Source organism: Palaemon carinicauda, chromosome 3 (genome assembly GCF_036898095.1).
Source record: "Palaemon carinicauda isolate YSFRI2023 chromosome 3, ASM3689809v2, whole genome shotgun sequence".
Taxonomy (NCBI): Eukaryota; Metazoa; Arthropoda; class Malacostraca; order Decapoda; family Palaemonidae; genus Palaemon; species Palaemon carinicauda.
The window spans coordinates 62,999,540-63,009,220 of record NC_090727.1 but is presented as its reverse complement, the minus strand read 5'-3'; positions in this window follow the sequence as shown (position 1 = coordinate 63,009,220).

Here is a 9,681-nt window from a genome sequence, read left to right as displayed (position 1 = left end):
GTTCCCTTGGCCCACAGCCTAATCATGAACGGACTAGGGTGGAGTTGGAGCTCAACCCCACCAAACTTTCCTAAATTCTTCCAGCACTCAACCCCCATTCTGGAAGAATATGTTCAGGAACTCCTGAACAAAAGAGTTATATGGAAGGCAAGGTCCATCAGATTCCAAGGAAGGCTATTTTGTGTTCCGAAGAAGGATTCGGAAAAGCTCAGTGTCATTCTGGATTTATCACCACTCAACAAGTTCATAGTAAACCACAAATTCAGAATGCTGACTCTTCAACACATAAGGACCCTTTTGCCCAAACGGGCATACACAGTCTCCATAGACATGACGGATGCGTACTGGCATGTTTCAATCAACCGTCAAGTTTCCCCCTACCTAGGGTTCGAACTACAGAAAAGAAAGTACATTTTCAGAGCCATGCCCTTCGGTCTAATCATAGCCCCAAGGGTATTCACCAAGCTTGCGAATGCAGTCATTCATCAACGACACCTAAAGGGGATCCTGGTAGTAGCCTACCTGGACGACTGGCTGGTATGGGCAGCATCTGAGGAAGAGTGCAGGCAAGCCTCCAAGCAAGTGATCCAGTTCCTGGAACACTTAGGATTCAAGATCAACTTGGAAAAGTTTCGTCTATCTCTAGCTCAAAAGTTCTAGAAGCTGGCCGCCCACTGGGATTTACAGTCACGCTGCCTTTCCATTCCATCAAAGAAGAGGAAAGAAATAGCAAGATCTGTCAAGAGACTTCTTTAATCCGACATGATATCAAGAAGGCAACAGGAGAGAGTGTTGGGGTCCCTCGAGTTCGCCTCAGTGACAGATCTAATATTGAAAGCACAATTAAAAGATGCATCAGGAGTTTGAAGAAACTACGCATCAAACGCTCGAAGAGATCTACAAAGACCAATTCCAAATCGTCTGCGATCACTACTCAAACCATGGTTGGAAGCCAAGAACCTGAAGAGCAAGGCCTCTCTGAAACCACCTTCACCGGCAGTCACCGTTCACACGGACGCCTCAAAAGAGGGGTGGGGAGGTCACTCTCATCATCGGAAAGTACAGGAACCTGGTCTCCCCTCTTCAAGACCTTCCACATCAATTTTCTGGAAGCCATGGCGGTTCTTCTTTCTCTGAAGAAACTGAACTTCGCTGCTTAATCTACATCCGTCTGGTTCTAGACAGCGAAGCTGTAATGAGATGCCTAAATCGACAAGGCTTGAGATCACCCTCACGTAAATCAAGTGATACTGGCCATCCTCCGTCTAGCGAAGAAGAAGAGATGGCACTTGTCAGCAGTCCACCTTCAAGGGTTCCACAATGTGACAGCGGAATGCTCTATCCAGGGTCAACCCGATAGAGTCAGAATGGTCCCTAGATGCAAAATCGTTCTCCTTCATATTATGCAAAGTCCCAGGACTGCAGATAAATCTCTTCGCAACAAGCGACAACAAGAAGCTACCGTGGTATGTAGCCCCATACGAGGATCCTCTAGCGGAAGCGACAGATGCAATGTCCATAGATTGGAACAGGTGGTCCAAGATCTACCTGTTCCCTCCAACCAACCTTCTGCTGAAAGTCCGCGACAAACTGAGATCCTTTCGAGTGATAGCAGCAATAGTGGCCCACAAGTGGCCCAACAGTGTTTGGTTCCCTTTGATAGCGGAACTACGCCTGAAGCTGATCCGCTGCCCGGACCCAGTTCTGACTCAGCAAGTGCAGAAATTGACTGTCTCAGCTTCATCAGAGAAACCCAGAATCTTCATCTTATGATTTTCTCGCCTTAGCGGTCAAGAAATGGTTCGGGATTTCTAGGGACAGTATTAATTTCTTAGAAGAATACAAGTCAAAGTCAACAAGAAGACAATATGAATCTTCCTGAAGAAATGGGTGGCTTTTGTCAAGGCGAAAGAACCTAAGGAGATTTCTATGGATTTCTGCTTGTCCTTCTTCATCCATCTTCATGAACAAGTTTAGCAGCAACACGATTACTACATGTAAATCTGCCTAGCCAGACCAATACTATATGCCCTCTAGGTAGACTTTTCTAATGAAATCTTCAACAAGATTCCAAAGCCTGCGCTAAACTTCGGCCCGCAGCTCCTCCAAAGCCCATTTCATGGTCTTTGGATAAGGTTCTTCACTTAGCATCAACTCTGAACAATGAGGATTGCTCGCTGAAAGACTTGACTCAAAAGGTGATATTCTTATTTGCACTAGCCTCAGGAGCCAGAGTTAGCAAAATAGAGGCCCTCTCGAGGGATGATGGCCACATTCAGTTCACAGACGCCGGAGAACTGAACCTCTTTCCGGACCCGACATTTCTCGCCAAGAACGAGCTCCCCACTAAGAGATGGGGTTCCTGGAGAATCTGCCCTCTGAAGGAAGAAGCATCCCTCTGCCCAGTGGAATGCTAAAGGTCTATCTTCGTAGAACTTCAGACTTTAAGGGAGGTCAGCTTTTCAGGGGAGAGACGTCTGGTTCAACATTTTCCTTGAAAAAGTTAAGGGTGAAAATCACTTATTTTATACGCAGAGCGGATCCAGACAGTACACCCGCAGGTCATGATCTGAGAATAGTTGCCTCGTCTCTGAATTTCTTTCAGACAATGTCGTTTGAAAGGCCTTCGTGCTTATACTGGATGGAAGTCATCCAGAGTTTTCTTCAAACACCATGCGAAGCAATTACAGGAAATAAAATTTCATGTTGTGGTGGCAGGCAGTGTTATAAAACCTGCCGCTTAATTACTGCGAAAAGCAGTGCACTAATGGGACTTTTAGTGAAGGGTGTACATTATAGACTCATAAGACATATGTTGAGTATTGTGTTTAGTGATAACGCTATAGACTGTTCTCTCTACACAGGTGACATTAAGCATAATAGATCGACACAATTGCCAGGCATACTTATATGCACAGTGTTACTAGTAACAACAGACTACATAGTGAAATTTTATATTTCCCTTAGAGTGGCTAATGTTTTCCTTTCCAGGTGAAACTTATTTTAATTCTGTTATTGCTATTTATGCTTTATGCAGAATTGTCCTGCATAGGATGTAATTGAATACAACCAGGATTTTATTTTGTAATAAACAATAGAAGAAATCTTTGTGTCTCTTTCGCCTCTAACATTCTAGATTAGAATAAAGTCAGAGCATCCTTGATTCTTTTAATATTTATAAAAATATTGTGGAACTAAGGTTAAGACTGTTCCAAGCAAACAAGTAAGAACTGATTGTACTAACTGTTTATTTTACGGAACTGAGGTTTCCCTACACGTATATAAACCTGTCTGTCTCTTTTCAGCCAGACTTGGGAGGTATCAGTAACCTATACAGAGATATACCATCTTAGTACAAACTATCCTTTATGTATATAATGACACTAATATACAAACTGTTCGCTAGATTGTTCCTTGAACTCACAATCCTCGGGTTTTTCCCTAGAGTCTACCCAGACTCTTCCCTGTGTGTGTGTGTGTGCTTTTGTATATGGGTGTGCATAATGTTTAACTATATATAAACTTTTACTAAATTCAAGATTTATCTAGGAATTTTCTTAAGAAAATGTTGATTAGTATAATGTTATAGCTATACTTGCAACTGAATGATATAATAATAGAAAATCAATGATTATATGAATCAATTCGGAAAACGATCGTATTAAAAAATATTAAGAAACTCTACTGTAAATTTTACCATATTTCATTTACTCAACTCCAGCGTATCTCAATGGTGATGATAGCTTAATAGTTCTGCTATTGGTGTTTATAAGTTGCAAAGATAGATTTACATATATATGGATAAGAATAAAATGAATATATATATATATATATATATATATATAACATGAATCTCTCTCTCCCTCTCTGTTGTTGTAATATGATCATATAAGGCATAACGCTGCAGGTATCCCTTTTCAAAGCTTTAGATAGCTTTTCAGACTATCAATATAGTGTTCTTTGTTATTTGTAGTTTCTATACATAACCTTTTATGACATGAAATTAAATCAATCACAATTTGATAAGATTCAGTATGACTTTGTCATATAGCAACGACAAATATCCATAAAAAAACTGAACTTGCGTATATTCCTAAAGGACAAAGCTTGAGAAAATCCAGTAAAAATCCTATGGATTTCCTTTAAACTCTAGTGGAAACTGGCCGGGTACGATATCCCAAAGATATAAAATAAATATTTTATATGTATATATATATATATATATATATATATTTATATATATACATAAATATATATACATACATATATATATATATATATATTAGAATAATATAATAAGAATTACAGAGAGAGGAGAGAGAGAGAGAGAGAGAGAGAGAGAGCAATATTTCAAGGATTATATCACGATGTCATCCTATGAACAAATATTTCCGTCTGGCAATCCTGTTTGTGTGTTGTCGAAGGAGAAATTATTAAAGTATTATCCCTTTTAACGAGAGATTAATCAACCAAAGAAAAGAGAATAAAATATAGACTTACTTTTGAAGTTATTGGTATAAAGTAATTTAGTAAACGTATCCATTTGTAGCTGTTTTTTTCTCTTTTTTTCTTTACTATTTCTTTTACTGTAAAGTTGTTAATAGAATCAAAGAAATTGAATTTATAAGCTAAAATACATCTTTCATGTTGGACATGATAAGAGAGAGAGAGAGAGAGAGAGAGGAGGAGAGGAGAGAGAGAGATGTTTTTATATTCTCCACACTGGATGTTGTGAGAGAGAGAGAGAGAGAGGAGAGAGGAGAGAGAGAGAGAGAGAGGTTTTTCCTATATTCTAGCCAATGGATGTAGTTTATTATTTGTGAGCTAAACATACTCAAGATGGCCTATATGCATAACGAATAGTCCTCTCCAGCCGTATTAATAATTCCAACCCTCATCTTTTGTTGCTCTAGGCCGGAATGAAAGTATATCATCGCACTCTATGAATAGTTTAGCGTAGTAACCTTTGACTTTTAAGCAAGCTTAGATATATACCAAACTCAACACGATTCGAAATCCTTTAACTAGCAAGATAAGGGAAAAAAGATTTTTCTTTACCATTTCTTAACCAAATTTCACGTTTAGGAAATATATATTGTATAGTTTCCTCAAAGCTGTTTTAAATGAGAGAGAGAGAGAGAGAGAGAGAGAGAGAGAGAGAGAGAGAGATTTTGATCTATTATGTCGATATGGATATGTACAAAATATATGTTTATTATGCTAATTACTTTGGATATGAACAATAAAACCTTCTCGTATTTTGGCTCTCTATGAAATTACTAGTATAATCGAGCATTTTAAACTGACGTTAAGATTATTAGGAATATATGTACACACTCGCAAAACCGCGTTCACACACACACAAACAGAGTTTTAACCCTTTGCACTCCCTTCCTTTTTCCTAACAAGAGCCGACTGGTTCGGCATTTTGTGCGAGTGTTGTTCCCGAATCTACCTCTAGGGGTACCTTTTTCACTATCTTTACCAAGTCAATGCTTCTGCTACTTCAAAGTAGTCTGATATAGTGAAATACATAACAAGATCTTTTTTCATCTCGATTCTATAAATAGCTAATATCTACCAAGTACATACCTAATGCTTTTTACTATTTCACTAGTGTATGGGCACTATTTCTCAGAGAGAGAGAGAGAGAGAGAGAGGAGAGAGAGAGAGAGAGAGCTGTTTTTGGAAATGAGGTCATGTTTTTCGGAAATGTTGCATCCTTAAAAAGATTCGTTTGTCTCCCCTTGTAAAAATGGGCTTCTTGTTTGAATTCTATCAAGACTGAAGTGAGAGAAAATGTATTTCTTATATTTTTCCTTTTATGCTTTGGTGAATATGTTTCGAAGCTGAGGTATCCAAATATGATAAAGAAAGATATTTCAATAGAATGTTGCACTAAAATAAGAAGAGCATTGATATATGTCAATTTTCACCTCAAAGAAAGAAAGATTGAAAGATATTGTCAAGAATTGCAAATATAAATAAAAGTAAAAATTATAATTTCCTTTTTGTTTTGCAGTATATCATTTCATCAATTATCTAATCAAGAAAATTCCTTTTGAGATAAGTCAGGTTAAACAGTGAATTTGACGATTAAGAAAATATCATAATGGAGTATTTCCGGGGAATATTATGCAAATATCATAATCCAAGGTAGGATATATTGTGATGCCACTTAATGCTATAATCATGTTAATCATAATAAAAGCGACTGAATAATTAATATTTTTTTCGATGTAAATTAAATTGATCATAATTAATTACTTTTATTTCCCTGAAGCTTATGAAGAAATGAATAATACGTGAATACATTAATATATGAAAGAGTTATAACGATTTGCCTTAGTAGCGCGAGGTTGCCTAATGATGTTGTGCATATAACACTTCATCTTGATTATAACGTAAATTGGATTCTATGTACCTCTAATAGGGCGAGTACCTTTCTTAGAATCATTACATAGACTAATTACTGGGAACTGTAAAACAGAGTGCTTCCATTTACGATGCTTCAACCCAGAGAGAGAGAGAGAGAGAGAGATGAGAGAGAGAGAGAGAGAGAACTATTTTCTTATAAAATCTAAATTCATTCACCATTAAAGAAACAAATAGTTTAGAGAGAGAGAGAGAGAGAGAGAGAGAGAGAGAGAGAGAGAGAGAGAGAGAGAATAGGTTGGTTAAATACACTGTTAAAAATTTGCCGTAAAAAACGATGAAGTCCTGGCAAAATTTATTCCAAGATTTTTACGTTTTAAAAACTGATATATTGACGCTAAGGAGTGATATTACGGTCACCAACCTGTATAAGATGATAACAAAGTAGGGAAAAACTACGTTCACCTGTATTTTACTGAAATACTGCTGAGAACAGTATATATTTTAGGAAAAATTTCCGATTGAAATTACTGTTTTTTAACAGTGTAGACTACCGCGGTTCCTTCCGAGAATATTTTCATTTTTATAATTCAAAACAATAATTCAAACAAGTAATTTACTAATGAAAAAGGAAAAATAATCTTTTCACTGGAGTTATGAGAAATTACAAGTATTGCAAGAATATTACGTGAGTAGAGTAATGCTGAGCTGACCATTAAATAACCTAATAAATATACTGTAGTCTTTAACAGAAACTTTAATAGAAACCAAAAATAGTTCTTGAAATTCATAAACATTCGAGACTTTTTAATTAATTCCAACTTAGAAAGAACACATTAAAGAGGAATTATATATCAGAAGAGTAGCCTTTAACAGAAACATTGATTGAAACCAGAAGTGGATCTTGAAATGCATATTATGAACATACGAGGAGTTATACATCAGAAGAGCCTCTACCGTATAATGTGGATCAGTTCATTTATGGTAAAGTAGCTAGTGAAACAATAACGTAAATTAGGTGGATTTTAATTTTATTATTTGGTGAATATTTCGCCTGAAATATAAAAACTTTATCGATTTCACCACAAGATAAGGTAGATAATTAGTAGGTAATTATTTATCGGGTTTAGAAATATTGATATGACTGATTTGATTAACTTATTCAATATACATACATACATACATATGCCAAGGCACTTCCCTAATTTTGGGGGGTAGCCGACATCAACAAATGAAACAAAACAAAAAGGGGACCTCTACTCTCTACGTTCCTCCCAGCCTGACAAGGGACTCAACCGAGTTCAGCTGGTACTACTAGGGTGCCACAGCCCACCCTCCCCCGTTATCCACCACAGATGAAGCTTCATAATGCTGAATCCCCTACTGCTGCTACCTCCGCGGTCAGCTAAGGCACCGGAGGAAGCAGCAGGGCCCACCGGAACTGCGACACAATCGCTCGCCACTCACTCCCACTTCTAGCACGCTCTCTTGCCTCTAGAAGTGGGGGTAATATGATTATTTATATATAAATATATTAATTCACTCATTAATTGGGTAGTTCAGTCAGTTATTTATCTAATGGATAATAGGTTTTTGCTAGAGGGAATTAATTAAGGACTTTCCATTTAATTCCTTTGAAGACGTTTCAAGACCTCTAATTATTATTATTATTATTATTATTATTATTATTATTATTATTATTATTATTATTATTATTATTATTATTATTATTATTATTATTAGCCAAGATACAACCCTAGTTAGAAAAACCAGATGCTATAAGCCCAAGGGCTCCAACAGGGAAAAATAGACTAGTTAGGAGAGGAAATAAGGAAATAGATAAATGATGAGAACAATTAATAAGGAAGACGAAATTATTATAATATATATATTAAAAAAGTAAAGAAATGGGTAAGAAACATAACTATGATGAAAACTGAATTTATGTCAATATCATAAACTCTATACGATATATAATATGTGGAATTTGCTGCCTTAGCTAACTTTTCATATATCTGGTATAAATTAGAAAACACCAGGTAAAGACAATACTTACTCATTCGTTAAACTGTGTGAAATATTATCTCTCAATATTTTCAAACGACAGGTAACTTTTCTAAGGAACCCAATATCTCAGAAAAACTTTAATTTAAATCTATAAGAAAAACATTTTGTTTACAAGACTGTATATTTACTACCAACCTTATAAAAAAAAAAGTCCCTGGCACAGATTCAATCGTAAGTTCCATAGGTTGGTCTTCAATACATTTTTTTTTTTTTTTTGATGCAATGATTCTTATGTAATTCCTGGGATATTTATGTAGTTTTCTTAAATGTCATTACTAGAATGATATCGCTGGATTATCCGTGTATCCTCTCCAAGATTATTTATAATTTGTGTAGCGTTATAAAGGTTATATATCTATTTATGTTTAAGAATTTTTAAACAGAGTTGCTATGTAATTAAGCTGCTTAAATATAGATTCTCACAACATGTTATCAAGCTGCTTAAATATAGACTTTAAATTTGTTATTTAGATGCTTATATCTAGACTTTCACATTATGTTATTAAGATACTTGAATATATACTTTTAAATTATTTTATTAAGATGCTTATATATAGATTTCACATTTGGTTCATCGTAAGAAATATAACAAATTTACGCTATAAGCTCAAAACATGATAATGAATATAATTTTTTTAATAGAAAACTGAGCCTCCAGTCATATTTTTGGGTTAACAAGGACAAAAAGTAATAATTATTATTGACCTTATATATAAATTCTTATATGTGATGTACATTTCACCCTTTTATACTATGAAAACAGAATGAAACACTCTCCCCCCACAGAAAATAATGCATAAATATTTGCTGATAAAACACTTAATCCTCCGAAATAGAAAGTTCATGAAATGAATAACAGAATCTGCTCAATGCTTGTGAAAATACTTAAAACGGCTAAAGCCATGAAAGTCTTGATTTATGTATAGCTTTTATTCTTTTTTTGGGTAATATTTAATTTTCTGGAAAAAAAAATACGAATTATTGCAATATTCTTCTCTCTATCTCTCTCTCTCTCTCCCCCCCCCCCCTCTCTCTCTCTCTCTCTCTATCTCTCTCTCTTTCTCTCTCTCTGTCTCTGTCTCTCTCTCTCTCTCTCTCTCTCTCTCTCTCTCTCTCTCTCTTTACAATTGCTGAGATGTTTTGATTAAAAGTTTAAGAAATATGATTATATTTTCAATTATTAATGATGCACGAGTTCAAAAGTTCAAAGGTAGCTAATGAGCGGCAGAGGCAAGAGAG